The 26107-nt window shown below is 33.6% G+C and overlaps 1 long non-coding RNA gene across 4 annotated transcripts; it reads right to left on the bottom strand.

Moving 5' to 3' along the window:
* Positions 1-465: 465 nt before the first annotated feature.
* LOC127791126 (uncharacterized) lies at positions 466-16766 on the bottom strand. 4 transcript variants are annotated; one of them, XR_008020869.1, is made up of 6 exons: positions 16575-16766; positions 12791-13151; positions 1694-5486; positions 1309-1527; positions 698-1187; positions 466-606 (listed from the first exon to the last, which is right to left on the bottom strand). It is a non-coding gene; the product is annotated as an uncharacterized LOC127791126 (long non-coding RNA). The 4 variants fall into 4 exon arrangements; XR_008020870.1 differs by having other exon boundaries at positions 1309-1522; XR_008020868.1 differs by having other exon boundaries at positions 1309-5486.
* Between the last annotated feature and the right edge of the window lie 9341 nt (positions 16767-26107).

Genomic DNA, 26107 nt, shown 5'->3' with positions numbered 1-26107 from the left:
CTTAAAACAATAGACCCAACTAAATTGTTTTAAATATATCCAGTTCCCATAATAATCAGAACTGAACCCAACAACCCACGGTGAGTTCACATTAATCCTATTCAACTCTAGTTGTAGAATTAATTCAGATTTTATATATCAATACTGTGAATTTGCCCGTTAGATGTACTGCTTACTTAATAGTGACTAATTCAATAAGAAAATGAATGGTCCAACAATTACCTACACCAAAAAGGCAAAAGTAAGGACATTGCTACTTTTCATTGCTATGTATTCTGTCAAGTTACATGCAAGGCAAGAAAAATAATCACACAATATGAGACACCCACGGTAAAAGTAAGGCCATCAATGAATGAATGCTTATTACAAGGGTATATACACAAGGCCATCAATGAATGCTAGCAAATAAAGCTATTCCGGTCTCTACTAAAGTGATTCAAACAACTAAAACCATTCTGGACCAAAGGCGCAGCAAAGACGTGTACAAACCAAACCCACAACTGAATTCAATTCCAAGTTCTTCGCCAATTTAAACGACTCTTCCAGTAACAAACACTTAGCAACTCAATGAACGGAAACTTCAAAATAATACCAAGGAACCACAACCTGGGGAACCCACATTGACATTAGCTTTGGGCCATTATCTGGGAGATCTTTTTTGAAATAAAATTATTACTAAAAATTATATGAACAGTACCAATTTAAAAGAATAGTGGCCTTGTCACTCAGCAGGCCACGCAAAACCATAGTGACCTCATCCATGAACACTCTTGCTTGCCCAAAAGCATGTATGCAGCTATGAAAAAAGGTAAAAAGTATAATTTAATAAAAGAACCAAGTTTGCAATTTGTACAAAACACCACAGTAAGTTCATACATAAGATGGATAAAACACAACACAATAATTACACAAAGAAAATGGGAACACACAACATCAAACCAACAAATATTACACAAAAGGTTGAAATGTCCATTATACATGAAAAAATGGAAATATTTACAACCTCTTCCCCAATAGAATAAGGAACTATAAACCCAATTAATGTGTCATGTATTCTCCTCCTTCAACCCCTATGGTTGAATACAACTCGAGATGTCAGCATCTTCACAGTTGACTGATACCAAGGATGCCTAGTGGGTTGAGCATCCAATCCCAAAGGGTGTTGCATGTTTGACACCCCCCCTCCCCTTGTAAAAAGGGGGCAACGTGTTAGGCTCACCACAAAAATAAATAAATAAATAAAACATGCAACAAGAATAATGAACAGTTAGGTAACATATTGTCATATCATAGCATACGTTGTCTCACCCTTGCGCTAGAATACTTGGCTAGGGTAGATATATCACCCTGAGATGCTTCAGTACCATGTCATGTACGACCTGTAAGGCCCTCTCTGCAAATGCATGGTGGCGGATGCCTTGCACCAATCCGCATGGCGCACAATGAAAAATGTCACTCAAAGTCAAAACATTTGAGTGGTACCTACGCACACCATATCCCATACCCCCAATGTGTGTACCGACTGATCTACAAACAAAACAATACAAAATGAACTTATTACATCCACATTGTTTAATGTATATAATCACACTTAATCAAATTATAAAGCACCCGTAACCATCTACATATCAAATTGGTCGCGAGAGAAATGGTAAAACATGTAGATGAGGCTTTTGCTTAGAGATCACCTTACCCCTCGAGGTGAGCTAAAAAATCTAATATCAAGGTCAAATTGTGCCTCTTCCATCCATGTCAACAGGTCCATGCCCAACCTTTCCCATGACCATATCTACAGGAGCAATAGAGGGCTAGTGAAATCCATAGCATCAAAGTGGCTCGCACAACACAATACCTAGTTATAGGCACACCAGTGTGGCTCTCCCCCTAGCTCAAGCTCCTGCAATGGTCGAAGTCTCGAATCAAGGGTAGGTAGATCAGCTGAACCTTAGATGTTAACTTGTCAGGTTGCATAACCCTCCAAAGCAACACAAGGTGTATGGCTATGCAAATGACTAAATGATCGCCTAATTCTAGAAGGCGGACAAAGTGCTCCCATAACCACGTGAAACCTCAAGCACAACTCCATCAATCCCTTTCCACATCCACTAGACTAAGCAATTGTTGACATGGTCAACACACCTATCTAGTCACTAGATAGGCAACTTAATTGTGCCAAGAGTTGTATGGCCTAGTGCTTGGGGGAGGCACTAATCGAATCATCCTTAAGGTTCACATGGGTACAAGATCACTTTGCTCGCCTTCCAAATGACACAACCAAAGAGGTCATCCAAAAGATTGTGCAAGCAAACCACCTATGCTACATTAGAGGGTTATTGATATCTAACAAGTCAACATCAAATATTCAACGAATCAAACTATTATTAATCTAAGACTATGGCCATTGTGGGAGCATGAGTTAGGGCGAACCCACACCTCATGTGCCTATACAGGGACTATGCCATGTGAACCATAGTGATGCTAGAAATATAACTAGCCCTCTATTATTGCTATGAACTAGGTGGTAGAGAAAGTTGTAGATGGGACCGCTAACATGAATGGAGGCGACGCACTTTTGACCCTAATATCAATTTTTTAGCATACCACTAGAGGGTTAGTACGACCTCAAAGTAAAACCCTCACCCACATGTTCTACAATATTACCGCAACTCATTTGACATGTAAATGAACCAAGTACATGTTTAGCATAATTTCAGTATGTTTGATTAATAAACAACCCGTACCTAATAAGAATGCTTTACACTAAGGAAATCCTTTAATGCATGCTTACGGTTTGTCTACAAGAACAGGGGATATGGTGCAAATAGGTGTCGCTCAAATGTTTTTACTCTATTGAGTGGCAGATTCCATCACACGTCATACGCCAATTTGAATTGGTGCAAGACATCCCCACCACAAAGAGTGCCTTATATAGGGAAGACAAGCTAGGCAAACAATAATTCAATTCAAAGGCTTAGCACCATCAATACATCATGTTGTGGGAAGATTAACTTGAACCTGATTGCTTTCACGATCTTTCCTATGTAGCACATTATGTTATACACGACATGGTACTGAAACATTAGGAGGCGGCATATCTCCCCTAGCCAATAATATTCCAACTCTAGGGCAAGGCCAGGTATGCTATGGTACGGTAATATTTCACCTATTTGTTCATTATTCTCATTGCTCTTTTATTTTTTTGGGAGCACAATACAATTTCTACTTCTACAAGAAGAGAGTATCGTAAGTGTGAATAAAGAACACCTTCATGGATTTTGGTTTGCTCCAACCCATAAGGTGAAAGAAGCTCTTATAAATGCCGATGATTCTTTACTAAAACTATAACACTTGTTCCAGACCATCCGCTAGTTAACCATGTAGAGTAAGCTAAGAAACCAACCAATGATGATAAGGTCAAGGTTGCAAATGGTGATCATGACAAGGTTGTCCTTGTCAATAGCGCCAAAAAGGAAAACGAAATGAACATATAGGACTTGGACATCCCCCCACCCATAACTAGATCCACACACACGCAATAACAATCAGAGGTGGGATCTAAGTATTGAGTAGTCCTTTCAACACTCAAGGTTTAGACATCAAAGACAGGTGACATAGAGGCATACTTGGTATCAATCGACCACAAAGATGCTGGCATCTTAGGAACCAATCAAACAAAAAGGACAAAAAGGGGCACGTGGTGCACCAATTGGTCTATAATTAGCTATTCTATTAGCGGAGGGTTTGTGAATATTTCCATTTTTCATATATAATGGACATTTCAATCTTCTATTAATGTTTGTCAGTTCAAATCTTATGATTTTCCCATCTTTTATGTGGAATTGTTGCATTACAATTTTTCACCTTATGTATAGAATTCCTATGTTCTTTTGTATAGGTTGAAAACAAGTCCTATTAAATCATACTTTTTTTTTTCCCTAATTTCATGATCGCTTACAGAAAGAGCATTTATAGAATAGGCTTATAAAAGCTTTTGGAATTGCTTTTATGAGTTTAGGGTATAGGGTTTACAACCTCCCCATACTTAAATTTTTTTATAAATGCTATTCCTAATAACATTTATAACCTTAGCTTATAAGTACTCATGGCAACAATGTTTATCAACCACAGGCGTAGCTTCACCTCGTAAAGTGACTGCACTCTCACCCTGCAATTAAAACACAATAAAAACAAATCATAATAAAATTTTTATATATTTTTTATTTTAGTGAGAGGTTTATACTCGCCAGTGTACGAGTGCAGTTGTAGTCCAAATTTAAATTTATATTTTCTGGATGAATCCAGGTCGTCCACTGAGAGATTTATTTATGGCAAAAGAAAAAGAATGTCACACACACACACGCATTTGGACAAATTGACAACAAGATTTTTTATGGTTTTGTTTTTAGATAACCGATACTAGAAAATAAAGTAAAGCAAAAATTGAAATAAACATTAAACGTAAAAATATGAATTTGGATAGTGCTTGAGTTAAGACAATTTCAGTACCAACCCGTTGATTCCCAAATTTTAGCATAAAAGATTAGCAACATTAATTTAATTTCAGATATGAGGGTTTGTTATTAAATGCAATTAGAGATGATGATAGTTCTAGGTTAAGCAATCCCCATACATGATATGCGGGATTCTAATTTAAGCAACTACCATAAATCCAATTACAATTAATATACAAAACAACTAAATTAATTATCCGGGTTTGGGTATGATAGCGTTTCCAGTTCTAGTAACTCTCATACATGGCATGAAAGCTCTAAGTTAGGCTTACGCTCCAATCCAAACCTAGTGATTTTTCAATAATTAATACACACTCATACTGAAATTTAAATTAATGTTACTTATTTAAAACGCAGCTTTCTTTGGGAATCATTGGCGTTGGACACTGTCCTTGCCTTAACCCAAGATTAGATTTAGCTACTCATCTCCATTAAATTAATTGACAGGAATTTAAATGACATAATTTAAATAACAGAATTTAAATGACAGGAATTAAAATAGAAGAAACTAACCAGCCATTTAGGCGATAGATAATTAAAATACAAGAATTAAAATTGTAAGAATTTAAAGGCATAAACTAACCGTCTATTTAGGCGGTGAACAATTAAATGATAAGAATGAAAATTGCAAGAATTTAAAGGCAAAAACTAACCATCCATTTAGACGGTGAATAATAAAGTAATAATAAATGACATAAGAATTTAAAAGAAGAAAGGAAGGAAGTAAGATCACAAGAGAAAATACTAAAGAAAATGAGAGAGAACAAAAGCAATTCTCAAAGAGAGAATTCTAAGGAAATAACTAAACTTTTATTCAAGAATAATAATCACACTTATAAATGCAATCAAGTGAGCTATTTATAGGCCACAAGATGCAATACAAATCACACAATTTCAATTATTCAATTAGACATAATTATATCTAATGGGCACTCACACACTTAAAGTTAAATGGATTTTAGCTATAATACACACCTAATATTAAATGATTTTAGCTAAAATACATACCTAATAAAGCACTCATAAAATTAAATGGATTTTAACTATAATATCCACCTAATAATTAAATGGATTTTAGCTAAAAAACACACCTAATAAAGCTCTCACATAAAAAATAAAAATAGATTTCTATAAATTGGTTTTTAATCTTCATTAGGATTAAAAATAATCCTCGGGCCTTCTCCAAATAATATTTTCCATGGGTTGCTCAAATTGGGCCTTAATTCTTCATGGGCTTGAATTCTTCATGGACTTGATTTCTTCATGAGTTTGATTTCTTCATGGATTTGAATTCTTCATGGACTTTAAGTCTTCATGGGCTTGAATTCTTCATGCCTAAAAAAAAATAATAATTTAATGTTATTAATAAATTATATATTATATATATGTATTACACATGGCACATATATATATTAGATTATATTATATATATATATATTACATACATGCATATAATGATGTATATGTATTATATATAATTTTATATATTATTATTATTATTATTAAATTTTACTTTAAAATTTCATTTCATTCATTTTTCAATTTAAACTTGCATATAACCATAAAATATATATTAATATCTAATTTAAACCATTTTTAAGATCGAAAGAAGGGTATAATTATAACAAAATTTTTACAAAATTAACCACTAATCATACCCCCAAACTTAAACATTGCTAGTCCCTTAGCAATCAGATTATACACCTGCCAAACTTTATTCACAATAACTATATGAATGTAAAAATTTCAAATTCGAAACCAAAATGCATAAAATCGAATAAGTAATTTAGCATTCTAAATCAGATTTTTGGTTAAAGGTCATACAATCTCAGGAATAGCAATTAGGATAACCAACACACAGACTTACTCTCTCGAAGTTTTGACTTCAAATCTCACTATGGATTTTCTCTCCAATAAAAAGGATTCCTCAGGTGTACACACAAGGGGGTGCACCGTTATAAGAGTAAATGCAGAACAAGTTCAAAACTCGGTGCCATCCCAAATACAAGGAACGTATTTTCATGAAAGAACAAGGAAATTGACATAGCTTCATGATTGGAATAATGCTCTAGATGAATAACTTCTGAATTTAAACATGATTCTCTACTCCAAACTCGAATTCTGAGATCACATGATTTATAGCATCAAAAAGGGACCAGAATGGGTTGTAATGGGGCTATAAGGTTAATACGGGTTGTCAAAGAAAATGTAGAGTGTGCAAAGGGTGTGTCGGGATTTTTTTTTTTTTTTACCATTTCTTTTGAAACAGTTATGCTGAATAGCTAAGAGAATTTTCCCCCTTTTTTTCACTTTTTTTTCTTCTTTTTTTTTCGTTTTTTTCTTTTTTTTTTCTCTTTAAATATGAAAATAGATAAACAGACTAATTCCCAAAATCACACCAAACGAGGGTAACGAAAGAAATTGTACTACAAATGACTCAAATGGGATAGCAAATGAGGTTAATTTAAAGAAAGAAAAAAGGTTTAATAAGCTCAAAATGAAAGAAATTGATCCCTCTATCATGCTTCTACAAAACGATGATACTCAGTCATCTAATTCAGAGTTTGAAACCAGTCAAACTTATCCATTATCATACTAGACATTCAAAACGAATTGATATTTTGAAGCCATTGAAAAGATAAGATAAACAATAAAACATATTTAGAGTAAGTGTTATTTCACTCAGAATTAACGGTTATTAGGCTCAAACACTCACTTGGGTAATTGTCTCCACTTCTGTTGAGAGATCATACAGTGTACTAATCAGCTAATTACTGTTACCTTTGACTTTATGACCGATAATCAATTTTTAAATTTTGAATCCTCGATGAATGCAAATTACTTATTCTAATGCATATACGTTTTCAAATAAGAAATCAATGCATTCATGTTTCGTATTGCAAACTTAGCCGGCTATCAGTGCATAACTTCAAAACTTTAGGAATAGCATTATTTGAAACACATTTTTTTTTTTTTTAATAAGAGAAGATAAAGATAATCAATTCACACAAGACTACAAACTAGCAATAGCAAACTCACAGTTCAATATGAACCAGATAATTCATAACTAAACCTTACACCCCCCAACTTGAATTGCAGTAATAAATTAGGGTTGTTAGGAATACTTGTAACTCCACAAGTTCATTTTGCTGTGAACTGCTAAAACTTAAACAACAAATGAGCACACCATATATATATTTATATTTTCATACCAAAATAAAAATTGATGTAAGTCATTAGATAAAAAAATGCGTCTCAAGAGTACAAAAAGTACTCCTTACTCAGCCATCTTATCAAAGACTTTACCCAACAACATTCCACAGTTTTTTTTTTTAAGAACACAACCAAGAAAAATCCTGCAAGTTGTACAATAACTAGATGCGTCTCAAGAGTACAAAAAGTACTCCTTACTCAGCCATCTTAATAAAGAGCATTTCTCACAGTGATAAATCTAAATTAATCGGACCCCTTTGGCGCTTGTTACTAATTGCCTTAGACCAGTCTATCCGAGGCTCATGAGGATCGTACTGTGGAACATAAGCATGTAATTTCTCTAGCAGCTTATCAATGGTGAATGCAGAAATGAGAATCTTTCTTGCTGAACGAGAAATGAACTGTTGGTCCACAGCCTGATCAAGAAAAAAAAGTAACCCATCGAAAAAATGGTTAACATTTAAAAGTCCAATGGGTTTGGTATGGAGATTACTCTTAGCCTAGGAGATTATACAAAAGATCTCTTCAAGTGTTCCAAAACCTCCTGGTAAAGCAATGAAGGCATCTAACTGATAAATCTTACAAGCCATGCGCTTAGACATAGAAGTCGTTTCTATAAGTTGATCGCGTGTAATCCCGGAAATATGTGGTTCAGCTAAAGGGATTGGCATTATACCTACCACAGATGAATTTCCAAGATGTACAGCTTGTGAAACATAACCATTCAATCCACGACTTCTCCCTCCATATACCAAATTAATTTTTTTCTCTCCTAATTTTTTACCAAGTTCGTTCGCTGCAAGTGCGTAACAAATATCGCTCCCAAGTTGAGAGCCACAAAGTACGCATATGGTATTGATTCGACGAACTAACTGGCCTTCCATGTTTGTTCCTTTTGTATGTCCTGAAAAGAAGTTTGGTGATCAAAAGTAGCTATACAACAATTCAACAAGAAATAAATACAAACAAAAATCATGCGTATGTATAAGTAGTTGTGATTGTGGCTCACATCTTCCTCTGGTTTTACGTCCAGAAACGGCTTAAACACTTTCTATGAAGCGGGGATAAGCTTCCCATCCAATTTTCTTATAGATTGGCAAACAAGGTCGTTTTTAGTCAGATTCCCAAGACTATAGCGTTGGTGGTCACTTCTGAACTGGGTCCATAAAGCAAGAAGTTCTCTTTGCACTATTCCACATGGATGCGTCTCAAGAGTCAATCGATATCATCCAAAGACTCCTTACTCAGTCCATCCTTTATGAAACTAATTTTATCTTCTCGATTTATGGACGTAAACCCCACAGATTTGCATCGTGTGTTACAGGTCCATCGAGCACATTTGTAACAACCATTCACTCTTTTCGCTCTTGTTTTCTTCGCAAAACTACTCTTCCCTAAGCCTGAAAAATGCTTAAAACTAGGTGAAGTTTCACCAGCTAATCGAACTTTTGCTTCGATCAGCCAACGAATATCTTCAAGGATGTTATTACGCATCAACAGCCTAAGTCTTTCACACCTAGCAGCATAAATTTTTTTCAAATCATTCTGCGGGAGAGATGGATAGTACTTGTGAATTTTTGAGAGATAAAGATCCATTTTTTTTTAAAAAAAAAATTATACTAAGAAAAAAGTAAAGAACTATAAACTTTACAAAAGGGATGAGAGTACCTGATCAAAGAATAACACAAAGGAGAGAAGATTGAGCTCAAGAGGGGTGACTTGCCTCATACAGATATGAAGTCTCTTATAGAGCAATGGGCATCACTATTCTACACTCGACTCGAGGCATGCCATAATTGCACCGTCAAACTTGACGTCGTTTAGCGTCTCATTTTTCAACATTTGGCAGTGTTTTTTTTTTTTTTCAACGCTCGGCGCCTCTGTTTTCAACATTTGGCAGTGTGCCTTCTTTCTTTATAGGGCAGTGTGATTGCACTGCCCAAGAAAAGATGGCTACCACCAGCGTCAATTCTGTCTCTCTCAATTCAATTTTTGTTTTTAATTAATTTTGTTTTAATTTTTGTTTTTTTTTAGGTAAAATTTTTTAGACACCTTACCCCCCAACTTAAATTGCGCATTGTCCTCAATTGGCAATAAAAGAATAGAAGATAGGCATACCTGGCGGTCTTCAATACATAAACTCGTATGGAGAAATTTTATTTAGACTGCACATGGAGAAACACTAGTTAAGTAATGCAGAAAATGAACAACTTATATGTATATATATATAAAAAATTATTTTATTATATATTTTTATTTTATTATTTTTTTAGAGTTTTTTTTTTTTTTTTCTTCCAGTTAAGGATCAAATGAGTGGTTGCCCACCTAATCGTATAATATCTCTCATTCACTACACCACTTTTAAAGTTATTTTCAAAATTATGTAAATTGATTTTTCTCATGAATGCACATACATATTTTGAAAATATATCGTCCGGAGGTGTTGGTTTTATTATATCTGCGTATGGCACATTAATTTGCACAAACATCTCACACATGTTTGGTTTAATTTGATCCTCAATAATATCGACTAACCTAAAAGATAGAAATTGAGGGGTAAATGTGGATAAACTTATTATTTTTTCACATTTTGGCTCTCGAATTTTATCCTCTTCTTCCTCCCAGGTTTCTTCTTTTCTTACATCATTTTGGTCTTTTTCTTCCTCCAAGGCTTCATTGACATCTACCTCACTGTGATCAACCACTCTCTTTTCTTGCACCAAAGGGTGTACTGTCCTAAGGGCATCAAGTTTCTCAATTATTTCTCCATTCCTTAAGACAGTCACTCCTATGTCCTGCTCCTGACTTTCACTTTTGATGATGGGTTTTATTACTGGGATTTTGAGTGAGTTGGGATGGACAGGCTCTGACATGCTCAAAGTTTGGGTTAGCTGTGTCAATTGGTTCCTAATGTCCTCTGTAACTCTAATGGTATGTTCTTGACATTTGGACATTTGTGTAAAAATTTCCATTTGGCCTTACATAAATAGATTGAAGGTATCTTCTAATGAACTCCCATGAGGGGGTTGATATGCATCGAATGTAGACCCTTCATTCGTTTGAAATGATTGAGGCTGGGAAAGAAAGTGCTCATGTGGTTGGGCTACAAAATCATTTTTCCATGAGAAATTTGGATGAAAGTGTGAATTAGGGTGATATGCATCAAAGTCCGAATAATAATTTTCCTCATGGTTCTGGTAATACATTCCCTCATAGTTGTGTGTGTGTGTAACTGGATTGACTATACAATACCTCCTTAAAAGTAGGTATTATAGGGCAGTTATCTGTTAAATGAGCTGAAGTTTCACACACAGCACACCAAACCTCAATTTCATGGTAAGTGGGTAACAAATGGGTAGTGTCTGGTTGCAAATCAAAAGTGGTTTGCCTAAGAGGGTATAGATAATCCTTAAGAGGTCTAGACAAATCGGATTCAAAATGATAATTTTCATCATGATAAGTATCTTGTGCAGACAGATTGTAGTAATTTTGAGACATGAGTGTAAAGTTGACAATCCAATTGCATGTAAAGACTCAGAATGATATGAAAATACTGTTTCAAAATTCTACCTGATCTCAGTCTCATATACAATGTACAAACAAAAATAAAGTAAAAGAGAAATAGAGTTACCGATTTTATCAAGAGATGCTTATTCTTTTATTTTTTTTATTTATTTTTTTTTCTTTTTATTTTTGCCTTAATCTCCCCAGCAACGGCGCCAAAATTTGACTGCACTCTCACCCTGCAATTAAAACACAATAAAAACAAATCATAATAAAACTTTTATATTTTTTTTATTTTAGTGAGAGGTTTATACTCGCCAGTGTACGAGTGCAGTTGTAGTCCAAATTTAAATTTATATTTTCTGGATGAATCCAGGTCGTCCACTGAGAGATTTATTTATGGCAAAAAAAAAAGAATGTCACACACACACATACGCATTTGGACAAATTGACAACAAGATTTTTTATGGTTTTGTTTTTAGACAACAGATACTAGAAAATAAAGTAAGGCAAAAATTAAAATAAACATTAAACGTAAAAATATGAATTTGGATAGTGCTTGAGTTAAGACAATTTCAGTACCAACCCGTTGATTCCCAAATTTTAGCATAAAAGATTAGCAACATTAATTTAATTTCAGAAATGAGGGTTTGTTATTAAATGCAATTAGAGATGATGATAGTTCTAGGTTAAGCAATCCCCATACATGATATGCGGGATTCTAATTTAAGCAACTACCATAAATCCAATTACAATTAATATACAAAACAACTAAATTAATCATCCGGGTTTGGGTATGATAGCGTTTCCAGTTCTAGTAACTCTCATACATGGCATGAAAGTTCTAAGTTAGGCTTACGCTTCAATCCAAACCTAGTGATTTTTCAATAATTAATACACACTCATACTGAAATTTAAATTAATGTTACTTATTTAAAACGCAGCTTTCTTTGGGAATCATTGGCGTTGGACACTGTCCTTGCCTTAACCCAAGATTAGATTTAGCTACTCATCTCCATTAAATTAATTGACAGGAATTTAAATGACATAATTTAAATAACAGAATTTAAATGACAGGAATTAAAATAGAAGAAACTAACCAGCCATTTAGGCGGTAGATAATTAAAATACAAGAATTAAAATTGTAAGAATTTAAAGGCATAAACTAACCGTCCATTTAGGCGGTGAACAATTAAATGATAAAAATGAAAATTGCAAGAATTTAAAGGCAAAAACTAACCATCCATTTAGGCGGTGAATAATAAAGTAATAATAAATGACATAAGAATTTAAAAGAAGAAAGGAAGGAAGTAAGATCACAAGAGAAAATACTAAAGAAAATGAGAGAGAACAAAAGCAATTCTCAAATAGAGAATTCTAAGGAAATAACTAAACTTTTATTCAAGAATAATAATCACACTTACAAATGCAATCAAGTGAGCTATTTATAGGCCACAAGATGCAATACAAATCACACAATTTCAATTATTCAATTAGACATAATTATATCTAATGGGCACTCTCACACTTAAAGTTAAATGGATTTTAGCTATAATACACACCTAATATTAAATGGATTTTAGCTAAAATACATACCTAATAAAGCACTCATAAAGTTAAATGGATTTTAACTATAATATCCACCTAATAGTTAAATGGATTTTAGCTAAAAAACACACCTAATAAAGCTCTCACATAAAAAATAAAAATAGATTTCTATAAATTGGTTTTTAATCTTCATTAGGATTAAAAATAATCCTTGGGCCTTCTCCAAATAATATTTTCCATGGGTTGCTCAAATTGGGCATTAATTCTTCATGGGCTTGAATTCTTCATGGACTTGATTTCTTCATGGGTTTGATTTCTTCATGGATTTGAATTCTTCATGGACTTTAAGTCTTCATGGGCTTGAATTCTTCATGCCTAAAAAAAATAATAATTTAATGTTATTAATAAATTATATATTATATATATGTATTACACATGGCACATATATATATTAGATTATATTATATATATATATTACATGCATGCATATAATGATGTATATGTATTATATATAATTTTATATATTATTATTATTATTATTAAATTTTACTTTAAAATTTCATTTCATTCATTTTTCAATTTAAACTTGCATATAACCATAAAATATATATTAATATCTAATTTAAACCATTTTTAAGATCGAAAGAAGGGTATAATTATAACAAAATTTTTACAAAATTAACCACTAATCATAAAGCCACATCCCTTGTTCTTTTAGACAAATCACAAGTAGGCATTGGAGTACCTCGTGTGCTTGCCAAATGACCTACAAACAAAACGAAACAAATTTATTACATCCACGCCGTTTAATATGTGTAATCACCCTTGATGAAATTATAAATCACGCATACTTAATAGTCCATCTACGTGTCAAATTGGTCACAATAGAATCACAAAACATGTAGATAAGGGTTCTACTTTGAGGTCTCCTTAGCTTTCAAGTGGTAAGCTAATGAATCTATATTAGGTCAAAGTGTGCCTCCTCTTCCATATTGAAAGGCCCACGTGCAACCTTTTTCCATGACCACATTTGCAAAAGCAATAGGGTGGTAGTGGCATCCCTAGAATCAAAGTGGCTCACAATATACAATACTTATATAGGCACACAAGTGGGGTCACACCCCAGCTCAGGCTCCCATAATAGCCAAACTCATAGATCAATGGTAGGTAGATTAGTTGAACCTTAGATGTTGACTTGTTAGGTTACATGAGCCCTACAATGAAGCATGGAGCATATGCCCGTGTAAATGCTTAAATGATCTCCTAAATTGGGTCGTTTGGAAGGTGGGGGCAAAGTGCTCCTGTAACCACGTGAACTTCAAGCATAACTTGATCAATGCCTTTCTGCATATACTAGACTAAGCAACTCCTACCATGTCAACACACCTATCTAGTCACTAGATAGGTGACTTAACCAATACCTGGGGAAAGGCATTGATCAAGTTGTCCTTAAAGTTTACATGGCTATAGGATCACTTTCCAAATGACACATCCAAGGAGGTCATCCAAAAATTTGAGCAAGCAAACCACCTATGTTGCATTAGAGGGTTATTGCTACCTAACGGGTCAACATCCAAAATTCAACTAATCTACCTACCCTTGAATTAAGACTTTGACTATTATGGGAGCATGAGTTAGGGTGAACCCACACCTAACGTTCCCATAAAAAGTATTGTGTTGTGTGAGCCACTTTGATGCTAGGGATTTCACTGGCCATCTATTACTCCTACACCTTTGGTCATGGAAGAGGCTACACATGGGACCACCAACACAAATGAAGGCACACTTTTGACCCTAATATTGATTAGTTAGCACACTACTAGAGGATTAGGGCAACCTCTAAGCTAAACCCTACATGTTCTATAACATTACCGTGATCAAATTAACATGTAAATGAATAACCAGGTACGTGTCTTAATTTCAATAAGAATGATTATTCAAAATAAATAGCACGTATTTAGTAACTTTGTTTTGTTCTATCTATAGGTTGTTTGGCAAACATACAATACGAAAATCCTCTAGTGCTAATTCACAATTTGTTTAAAACACCAAGGAATATGATGCATATATGTGTCGCTCAAATGTTTTTACCCTGTTAAGTGGCAGCTTCCATCCCATGTCCACCCCCCACCCCCACCCCACCCCCAAAAAAAGGAAAACACCCCAACCATGCATACACAAAAAGGGCGTTGTATTGGGAGAATAGGCAAGGCAGACACCAATTCTATTCAAAGGCTTATCATCATCAATATGTCATGTTGTCGATAGATCAACTTGAATCTATGGTGTTATTAGTTTTTTGGGCCTTTCCTATGTTGCACTTCATGTTGTACATGACATAGTAATGAAACATCAAGAGACAATATATCTCCCCTTGTCAATAGTACTCTAACCCAAAGGCAAGGCCAAACATGCTATGGTATGGCAATATGCTCATTATTCTCATTGCTTTTTCTTTTTTTTTTTTTGTGAGGGTAGCATGTTTCCTACTTTTACAATAGGAGAGTATTAGAAGAGAAAATAAAAGAAACCTTGATGGATTTTGGTGGCCCCAACCCATAGGGTGAAACAACAAGCTCTTGAAATGTTCATAATTCTTTACTACAACACTAGTTCAAAACAATCCACCTAGTTAACCATGTTGACTAAGCCATGCAACCAAACTATGATGATGAGATCAAGGTTGCACATTGCATTGATGACGGAATTGTCCTAAAACACAGTGCCAAGGAGCCAGACGAAATGAACAAGTTGGGCATGCCCTTATCCCCAACTAACTCGATCCACACATACATAATCACTATCAATGGCATCCTCAACCCTATGACTAGTCCACCGATTGTATCGTCACACCAGATGACATAAAAGTAGGATTGTAGTCATTGAGCCATCCTTTCAACACTCATAGGTTGAGACATCAAAGCCATTTAGCATTGAGACAACAAAGACGGCTAACATTAGCAAACAATTTATGAATATTTCCATTTTTCATGTATAATGGAGATTTTAATTTTCTATTAATGTTTGTTAGTTCAAATGTTATGGTTTTTCCATCTTCAATGTGAAATTGTTGTATTATGTTTTTTCTTCTTATGTATAGAATTGTGATGATGTTTTGAAAAACGAGTTCCTCAATTAAATCATACTTGTTTTTTTTATAAACTACATGAATACCCATAGGAAGAGTGTTTATTGAATATGCTTCTAAACGCTTTTGGCAACTTTTTTTATGGGCAAGTATAGTCTCCCCCACACTTAGGTTTTTCAAAAATGTGGGTTGCCTTTTACACTTTTATAACGTTAGCTTATAAATATTCATTGCAAGTTTGCAACAGCATTTCTCAACCATAGGCATACCTTCACCTCATAAAAGGTAGAAACCTTGTTACGCCCTAGGCTTAGATTAATGAATAGATAAGTACAACATTGTCATATCATAGCATGTCTCATCCCACCACTGGAATCTTCTTTAAGTGATTAACTCTAGCATAGATGTTTATATACTTGCACACCTGTAATTTTATATGCTAAGTTATTGTTTGATTCTATATTTAAAGATGTTTGATATTACACGTATTATTTCAGTGCAGTGTGGTGCAAATAAGGAGACCTGTACCAAAGATTCACCGTGAAGAGCATCCCGTGAAATTTCACCCAAAAAAAAGGCTGAATTCCAATTTAATCACAGAAATTTCAAACTCAAATAAAAGTTAAAAATCGACAATAGAAGCACACATGCAAATAAATTGTAAAACGCAAAAGGAATAAGAGAATTTCTAGCAGGGTAAGCAGTAGTACCGCTAGTCCATCAGGAAGGTATTCATCGACAGGCTAGGGCTTCTTCTTGTCACCTGCCTTGTGAATCTCTTCACAAATAGCACTAGATTACCACAAAGCACTGAAAACTCGGCGCGCCGAGATGCCTTGCGAGAGTCCCGTCTCCTCCTCGGAAGCTTCTCAATCGATTTCATTTCGGAGGTTTTCTTTTGTATGTGCTGTACGGCAAATCAGCGACCATTTTATACTGTTTTATAATTGAAGACGTAGCCCCTAGGCTCTAAGCTTTTAGGATAAGGTTATGGGCCAAGCCCATATGGTTGGGCCCAATCAATACGGCTAAAGCGTAAGCCCAGTCCTCTGGTCCAAATCGACGGTTTCTTTTAACAAAGTAAAAGAAGTTTAGATAGTTTATCTTAAAAACTAAGTTGACATACAAAAATTAAGGGTAAATTCCACAAATTATCTTTGAGATCTACTTAAGAGGCTGTTTCGCTTAGCGGTTTGACCGCTTATAAGCTATATAAGTAGCTTATGACGGTTAAACGTTTGATTTGAATAATTGTTTAAATGCTATATGACTGAAACACTATTATAACAGCGTTTTAGAAAAGCTGGTACCACCAGCTTTGACAAAAAAAACTGCTAAGTTGATCGAGAAAACTACCATTCTACCCTTAGAAACTCTCTTTTCTCATCATCTTCTTCAGGTTTCCTCTCTTTTGCTTCAAATTTGTCGCTGCCGTCGTCGCCCAGCTGATCCGTCGCTCGCCGTTGCCCAACGCTATCGACCCTCCATCGCTGTCGCCTCCTCCTCCCTAATCGACTGCAACTGGTGAGTGTATATATATTATATATACATATATATTGTATAGATATATTCATGGTAATATTTTTTACGAAAAAAATAAAATATGTAATATATATTGTAGTAATATTTTTTTTTAATAAATATGTATAATTTATCTAACATTTAGAAATTAATTTATAAATTTTTTTATAAAAAATAAAATTTTTAGAAATTTTATTTATATTATTTAGTATCATGTCTATTTTAGTATTTTTTGTCAAATTTTAACAACTTATCATCTTTTACAAACCAAACACATAACTATTAATTGACAGTTTAAAAGCATATTTTTTCAAACACATTATCAACTTAAACACTACACAACTTTTATGTTAACAACTACCTCACTTAAAAGCTTTACTAAAAAACGGTAAGCCAAACAACCTCTAAATTTTCACAACTATCTTTGTGTTTTCAAAAACAACACTTACCTCCATTATGGGACATACCTTTATTTTGGAACGATTTTTCTTTATTATCAAAACATGACAATTAATTTTTTTCAAATCTCAAAAATACCCTCCTTCTTCTCTCTTTTCCATAATTATAAAAAAATACTAGTGATACCGTCAACCATCATCGACATTAGGCGACCAACATTATCACCAACAGCAACTTAATTTGGAGAAAGGTGGGAGAGAGACAGAGAAAGAAAGATAGACTTACCTCTAGTGATTGAGAGATAATATCAATGAATTGTGGTTGTGGTATCTATTTCATTGTTACATTGTTGCCATTTATTGGCAGATCACCATCTTGAGTCCATAACACCATCGCTCTTGATTTGTCTTATCTCTATTTCTATTACTATGACATTATTTGTCTCGCCTATCATTACCACAAATAATCACCTTAACTGTTACTTCTTTATTATCATTTCTATCATTAGAGAATCACTCTGATCAAAACCACTACGTTATGACAATAAGCACTACCTAAACCCCAATAACAACGCATATAAATAGAAAGAGAAAGACAACTCACAAAAAGAGAGCATAGGTTCTAATCAAAAACCCTTATATATGGTTTTGTGAATTTCAAGACTAGATAGTGAAATTTACCCAAAAATAACTAACATTTTGTGAAAAAAAAAATGTATAAAACAATATAAGATATAAAGATTCTACAAAAGTATATATGAAAATTACTATCGCCGCATATAAAAGTCTGTCGCGGTCTACCATAAATTGTTTTCATGTTGGTTGAAATTTATCTATGCATATTTCACATCCAATCAATTTTTATTAATTACATATAATAATTATATTAAATGATATTTATTTTTTTAGATATTAAAAACGTGAAGATTAACAATTTAAAAGATTAATCTTGTAAGTTGTATTCAATTATTACATCTATGTTTTGAATTAGTATTTTCTATATTTTAAATGTTACTTTAATATTTTTCATGTATTTGTCATTAAATAATTTTGTTTACAGTTAAATAAAAAAATTATTTAATATTTTTTTCTAAAAAAATAATTGTTAACATATGTTTTATTTTTATAGAATTTTTGAATTAAATTTCATTTTTATAGAATTTTATAATTTTTATGATATAAAAGAGTATTATTTTTATCATTGTATTCCATCAAAATCAAGATATACCAAACATAACAATGGATTCCTAATCATACGTGATGTGGCAAACAAAATAGGCCCAAAAAAGTCAAGCTCAAGACCAGTCCAAAGACCCAAAAAGCTGTATAAAAACTTAAAATGAAGAAGCTCAAAAAGGGTTCGTGAGACTTTTCCAACAAAAGAGATCCTGAAAGATCTTATGACAAGCTTGCTTATGAGGTTGAGAGAAAGGAGTCTCAAGGGACTTAAAAGTTTCACAGGGACCTTTCAAATAGAATTTATGCCATGAATGCTAGAATAAATGATGGTAACCTTAATCTCGAAATAAATAAGAGTTTTGTCATTTGTCAACTCTTATCACAGTTTTCCAAGTATGCATGAACACACTATAACAGTTTTTTGAGATTTTTTTATTAATTTTTGACTGAACTAACTTAAGTATTAAAGTATTAGTGCAAAAGAAAAAACAATATGCATCATCTGAGTAGCTTATGTCTTGCGGACTACAAAAATGATTTCTCGATTATAAATTTTATTAATATATTCATGTAACAATAGTATCAAACATAGCAAAGGAATAGAACAATGATTCCATTTAATTCTCATTTCTTTTCCTTTTCCATTTTCATTTAAAATAATTTCATTTAATTAAAAGTGACCCAAGCTACATAAATTGTTAGGATTTTCAGCAAGAAATCCTAATTAATCTTCAAAATTATTTCTTATTCCTAATTGATTTCTTATTTAGTTTGTAATCATATTTTATAATCAGTTAGAAATTATTGTTAGGTAAAGAAACCTTAGTCTTGGTGGACAAAAAAACCTTAATCTTATTAAACAAGAAAACTAGTCTATAAATATGATCGTTGGCTTGTTAGTCAATAAGAGCAAATCACTTGTGAGAGATCAATAAAAGTTCAAAATTTGGTGTAATTGGGACATTGGTTTAGAAAGAAAATATTGAGTTTTGTAGTTGTAAATTTTATTACATAGTGATATTTTTCCTCTGTCGTCCTAACGATCATGGTTTTTCCTTCTTAGGATTTTTTCACGTAAAAATCTCTTGTGTTTGAGTGTGATTGGATCTCTTGTGTTTTTTCTCATCTTATTTTTTCCTTCAACAAGCGGTATCAAAACTTTGGTTATAGGTCGCCTAGCACGCAAAGGATATGCCAAGCATGATGAAGTTTGATTTTGAAGAGTTCAATGGGAAGATAAATTTTGACTTGTGACAAATACAAGTCAAGGATATTTTGATCCAATGTGGGTCACACAAGGTGTTGAAAGACAAACCAAGTTCTGAAGGTTTTGAAAAATCTGATAGAGCAAGTTTGGCAAATGGCTCCAAAGATTGTGACGCTGGAAGTTCGTCTCTCAATTTTGTGGGAGATGAAAATGTTATCTAAAGAGATGGATACATTCTCATGACATCCCGCTAGACCACCAAAATTATCATGAAAATGATGTGATACTTCTAGCGGGTCCACAAAGTTTGCACACGGGCATTGGCTTGGCGGTGATACAAAGTGTATGGTGGAAATGATGTCGATGGCTAAAGAGCTCTCAAAGAAGTCAAGCATGGGGGTTGCACTATATTTTTTTAGCAAGATTTTTTTCAACATTGTGCCGGTATGTGCTTAACTGGTTGTACCTTTTATGGTGGGATACGGTGATCTTGGTAATAGAAATTGTGGTGATTATCAATAATAGATAGTCATGATTGTTGTCGGAGAATGAATGCATGTTTTTAGGAATTCTCGCTGAGCTGGTAGTTTGTTAGGATTTTCAACGAGAAATTCTAATTAGTCTTGAAGATTATTTCTTATTCTTAATTAGTTTATTGTTTAATTTGTAATCCTATTTTATTATCAGTTGAAAATTGTTATTAGGTAAGGAAATCTTAATCTTGTTGAACAAGGAAACTAATCTATAAATAAGATGGTTGACTTGTTAGTCAATGAGAGCAAATCACTTGTGAGAGACCAATAAGAGTTATGAATTGGGTGTAATTGGGACATAAGTTTAAAGAGAGAATATTGAAATTTGTAGTTGTAAATTTTACTATATAGTGATATTTTTCTTCTATCGTCCTACGATCATGGTTTTTCCTTTTTAGGGTTTTCATGTAAAAATCTCTTATGTTTAAGTGTGATTGGATCTCTTGCGTTTTTTCTCATCTTATTTTTTTCCTTCAACATAAACATCTATTATAACTATACTTATTATTAATAATAATATATTACTTAATAATAATAATAATAATAAGTATAATGAGATATTTTTCATAAATATCAATTCGATCCAAACACTCTTATTGAATTGTATATTATTACTTATTACTTTGTATTCATTATTTGCATATTATACACATTATTTGCTACTAAGATGAGATATTTTATTTTCTATCTCAAATTGCATGGGCATAAGCATATGATTTTGTCCTTAAAAAGGGGTATCATGCCCCAAAAATATATTTATACCTCTTGATTTTTGTGTTTCCTTATTATGATTTTTTTTTTTTTTGTGATTTTAAATGTGCTCATGATTTTAAGCTAAAAATATATTTATACTCTGGAACTTTTTATAATTCTAAATGTGTCAATAAACTATGTAAAATTACTCATTTAAATACCTAACCAGCAAGTGATACGCACATACATTAATGTGGTAGTTTTCCGACGTCTCATCAACTCCCACTCTTTCTTTGGTTGCGTATTTTCTCTATCCGACGTCTCCTAAGTCTCGTTCGATTAGGCTACGTAAGTCTGTTGGGTTAAATGGGTCACTAATGTATCTGAGTCAATAATCACCCTTCCATCTAGGGGATAAAAAATTGGGCTATTTTGGGAGTAACATTTATTGCAAGAGACGCAAATGGAAGAGACGTAGTCGAAGAGTGAGAAGGAGTTGGGAAGACATTGGTGAAAGAAAGGAAGCTAAGAGATGTTGTGAGAGATAGAGAAAGAGATAAGAAGTTGAGGACATACTAAAAAATTGTCATGTAGCGCGCATGCGTATCATTTGTTGATTAGGTGTTTAAATTAGTAATTTTGTGTAGTTAAGTGACACATTTTAAATTATAAAAAATTTAAAATTTCACAAGAAAAAATGGGTAAAAGTTTAGGGATATAAATATACGTTTAAGCTAAATTTAATGTTACATTTGAAATTACAAAAAAATATAAAAATTTAGAAATATAAATATACTTTTTGACGGAGTCTCGTGAGGAAAAAAAAAAAAGATCACCCCTTATCCCTGTCAAAGTCAAGGGCTCTGCGTACAATACATGGGATTTTTATAAACAATTTTTTAAATGATGTAATAAAAAACATGATTATATCTTAGACACACAAAACATTGTCCATTCTGATTTAAAAGATGCATTGTGTCTGCGTGTGGACACGATTTTATTCTCAAAATGAACCTATTGAAGGGAAGTGTCACTTTATTTTTATTTTTTTTATTATCTTGAGATTTTTGAGCTTATGCTCGACTAATTTGCATAGATGAATGACCTTTCTCCTGATGCACTCTTCATATAAATTTAGATGTGATCATAGTCTATACACATTCGAAGTGAATTTTGAAAAAGTTACTTCTCTCCTCATAAATCTCACCTTTATAACATGCAAATGGCACCCTCGGAGGGGCGACAGGACGCACCATAGTCCTGCTTCCATAAGAGCGACTTCTCTTCCAGCATTAAATGCTGCCTTTTAAGACGCCACTGAGATTCAAACCTCTAATACTTCTATTATTCTTTTTGTGCTTTATCGCTGTGTCATGTTTTAGAAGACAGAAAGTGTCACTTTATTAACTTTGGGTAAGTGGGTGTTGGAATGTAAAGGAAACCGGGCTCAACCTTTCATGAGGCCCATGAATATTTGATTATTTGGGGCCCATAAAATTGGGAACCCTTCCTCTTTGTATGGGCCCATTGTTAAACCATCCACCATCTCCCTCTCTGCAAACCTGGCTCGCCATTGCCCTTCTTCTTCTTCTCTCGCTTTCTCTCGTTGTCCAGCCTTTCTGTCGCTCCGTCGCCCTTCCTTTCCTTATTGGCGGCTAACATTCGCTCTCACCTCTCGCTGCTCGTCTGCTCCGTCACTCATTGCTCGTCTGCTCTGTCGATCATCGCTAATTGCCTCTCTCTTGCTTAATCGCTCGGTCATTCGATCGCGCTCTTTCTCATCGACTTGCCTCGTCTTTGTGGTGTTAGATATGAGCCCTAAAGACCAGTTCTAGTGACACAAAGGGATTCGATCTTGTAATTCTTTAAATATTATTTAAATGGCAAGTTTATGTTTTTATTTAAATTGCAATATGGTTTAAATTATAAAACATATATCCATTAGTATAATAAGAAGTGGATACCATTCTTAAGTGTTAAGAATACGAGTTACGGATAATCCACAATTTGTTATACTATAAACATGTTCCTGGCCATAGAATTCCTATCATGGATGATAGCAACTCGTAAAGGCCAGCACATTGTCTTCCTCCTTGTTTCAGTATGAGATACTGAAAGATAAGGTTGGTGAGTCTCGTGCCATTCTGTATGAGCTATAGAAGGAAGATAAGTGGGTGCTCGTTACAAGAACGAGTTCACTGAACGGGACTGTTAACATTAAATCACATGGGTTATTTCTCACGGGTCAATGATTTAATGTTAGCTGCGATTTTACAACTAGTCCTTAGACCTGAGATGACATGGATATCTGTGTATTGGTGGATTAGGATATCAACGATATCATGTGGTTGTTCTAATCAAGGATAATCATACGTATCTATGTGCCTGATTCAGTGATACATGAGGTATGTGTGCATTAGACATGGAATCTATCACCTCGAGATTTATGAGGAAGATATCCTATGCGATCCAGTAATCACTTGACGATAAATCCTTGGCCGAGGTAATATGACGATGGAATTTGTTCCATACGGGTTGTGTCATAATTTGTCAAGATTGATTTTGGATTTGGTCATATGACAAGATTAAGAGATTCGACCTACTGACCATGATCTCATATCTTGTCGGGATATAGGATGATAGAAGGACCGTATTGTATGGTAACGTAGTAAAAGGTTCACAATACCCGCTTCACAATAAATTGGGTAATCATGATATATTGCTAGATGTCACTCATGATTTACGAGAATTAATTGTTGATTATTCTTGTTGCCAATTTATTTGTGGACCCAGAAAGTCCCACCCAAAAAGAAATTGCCCGCGCACCTGCCCGCGCTGGTGGGTGCGCGGGCCCCGCCCGCGCACCACCGCGCGGAATGCGCGCGCAGTGCGCGCACTATGCGCGCGCACTGTGCGCGCAGTGGGGGCTGGCCCCCCCCTCTGTCTGCCATTGGCAGATTTATTTATTTATTATTATTATTTTTAATTGTTTTAAATAAAAATAATAATAATAAAATAAATAATAATAATTGTTATTATTATTTGTTTTATTTATTTGTTTTATTTAAAATAATTAAAATAATAATAAATAAAATAAATAATAATAATTGTTATTATTATTTCATTTATTTATTTGTTTTATTATTTAAAATAATAATGATAATGAATAAAATAAATAATAATAATTGATATTATTATTTGTTTTATTTATTTGTTTTATTTAAAATAATAATAATAATGAATAAAATAAATAATAATAATTGTTATTATTATTTTATTTATTTATTTTATTATTTAAAAAAAAAATACCAATGTATAATTAGTTATACAATTGTCCAATAATCATATGATTGCTTATAATATGCTTTTAATTGTTAATAGCATGTTGTGGATGCCTTGTTGCATATCGGTATTGGTCATGGACTTAGGACACTACATGGATGATGTATGTGTGATGTGGATGTATGGATTATTTTATTTAACGGCCTGCGTGCCGAAGGTAGCCGTCTTTTTCATGACGGTTGTAAAATAATTATTTATTGTTTTTAATTTTATTGTAAAAGTAGTTTATAGTACATTGTAAAAGCAATGGATTCACACCAATCGAGGCAAGGCTTGGAGTGAAGTCATTGATGGCAAAATAATCAAGGAAATGAAGACCCTATGTGAAAGGGTTATGCTTGTAATAGTTATAGGCGTTTCCTTATTTATTCACCCACGAATGCACCGCACAATTCCAATGGCTGGAATTGCGCTTAGAATGCATGATTGAGTCCATGACCATATCGACTAATTTTATGCAATGTTTATTTACATAGTTGATGTATGTTAAAACGTTGCATGTGAAAAGTGAGACCAATTAATTTAAAAATCTCCCATATTTATAAAATTAAATTGTAACCGGTTGGACCTTAAGAGTTAAGACAATCTAATCGGGGCTCTCCATCACGGTAGAAATTGGGGCTTTTTAATTTGTGTGTTGATCGGCTATGGATACATAGGGGTTGCACATTGATTAAAATACTTTAATTTCTATTTAAAACATTTGATGAGATGGGGATGCACAAATATCGTGACCCAAGAATCTATTATGTGAGGCAATCGATATTCAACTGTGCAGACTTGTCAGCGTGATGGTATGATTTAACTATGTTCAATTGCCAAGAAACTATTATGTGAGGTACATTGGACTGGGAGCCGAAACAAAATATTTGGGCCGTACATAAGATGTACTGGACAAGCGTTGTCCACTTATTGAATTTATTATTCCAAGAATCTATTATGTGAGGAGTAATAAAATTAATAAGAATCCAAATACCCACTAGAATTCATGCCAATGTGAATTTGTTTTTTTCTTCAAATGGGAGTAAGGAATTTGAAAAACTCAGTGGGAGGTACTGTTTGATTTAAAGACCAAAATCAGATAGTTAAGAAAACAAGATATCTAATAATCTACTTATTTTCTGCAGATATATCAAATGGCTTCACTAAATGCACTTTCTAAATTTGTTGACGCAAACCGGCTAACTGGACCAAATTTCAACGACTGGCTTCTAAATTTGAAATTGATTACAAACTTGGAAAAAATCACATATATCTTGGAAACGCCTATCCCTGAGCCAACTGTTGAACATATTACTCAGGAGGAACAAGATACACTCAATAAGTGGCAAGATGATGATCTTGTTGCTAAGAGTTACATCTTGCTTACT

Source organism: Diospyros lotus, chromosome 14 (assembly GCF_014633365.1).
Source record: "Diospyros lotus cultivar Yz01 chromosome 14, ASM1463336v1, whole genome shotgun sequence".
NCBI classification, from domain to species: domain Eukaryota; kingdom Viridiplantae; phylum Streptophyta; class Magnoliopsida; order Ericales; family Ebenaceae; genus Diospyros; species Diospyros lotus.
This window is presented reverse-complemented; position numbering and strand designations above follow the sequence as displayed.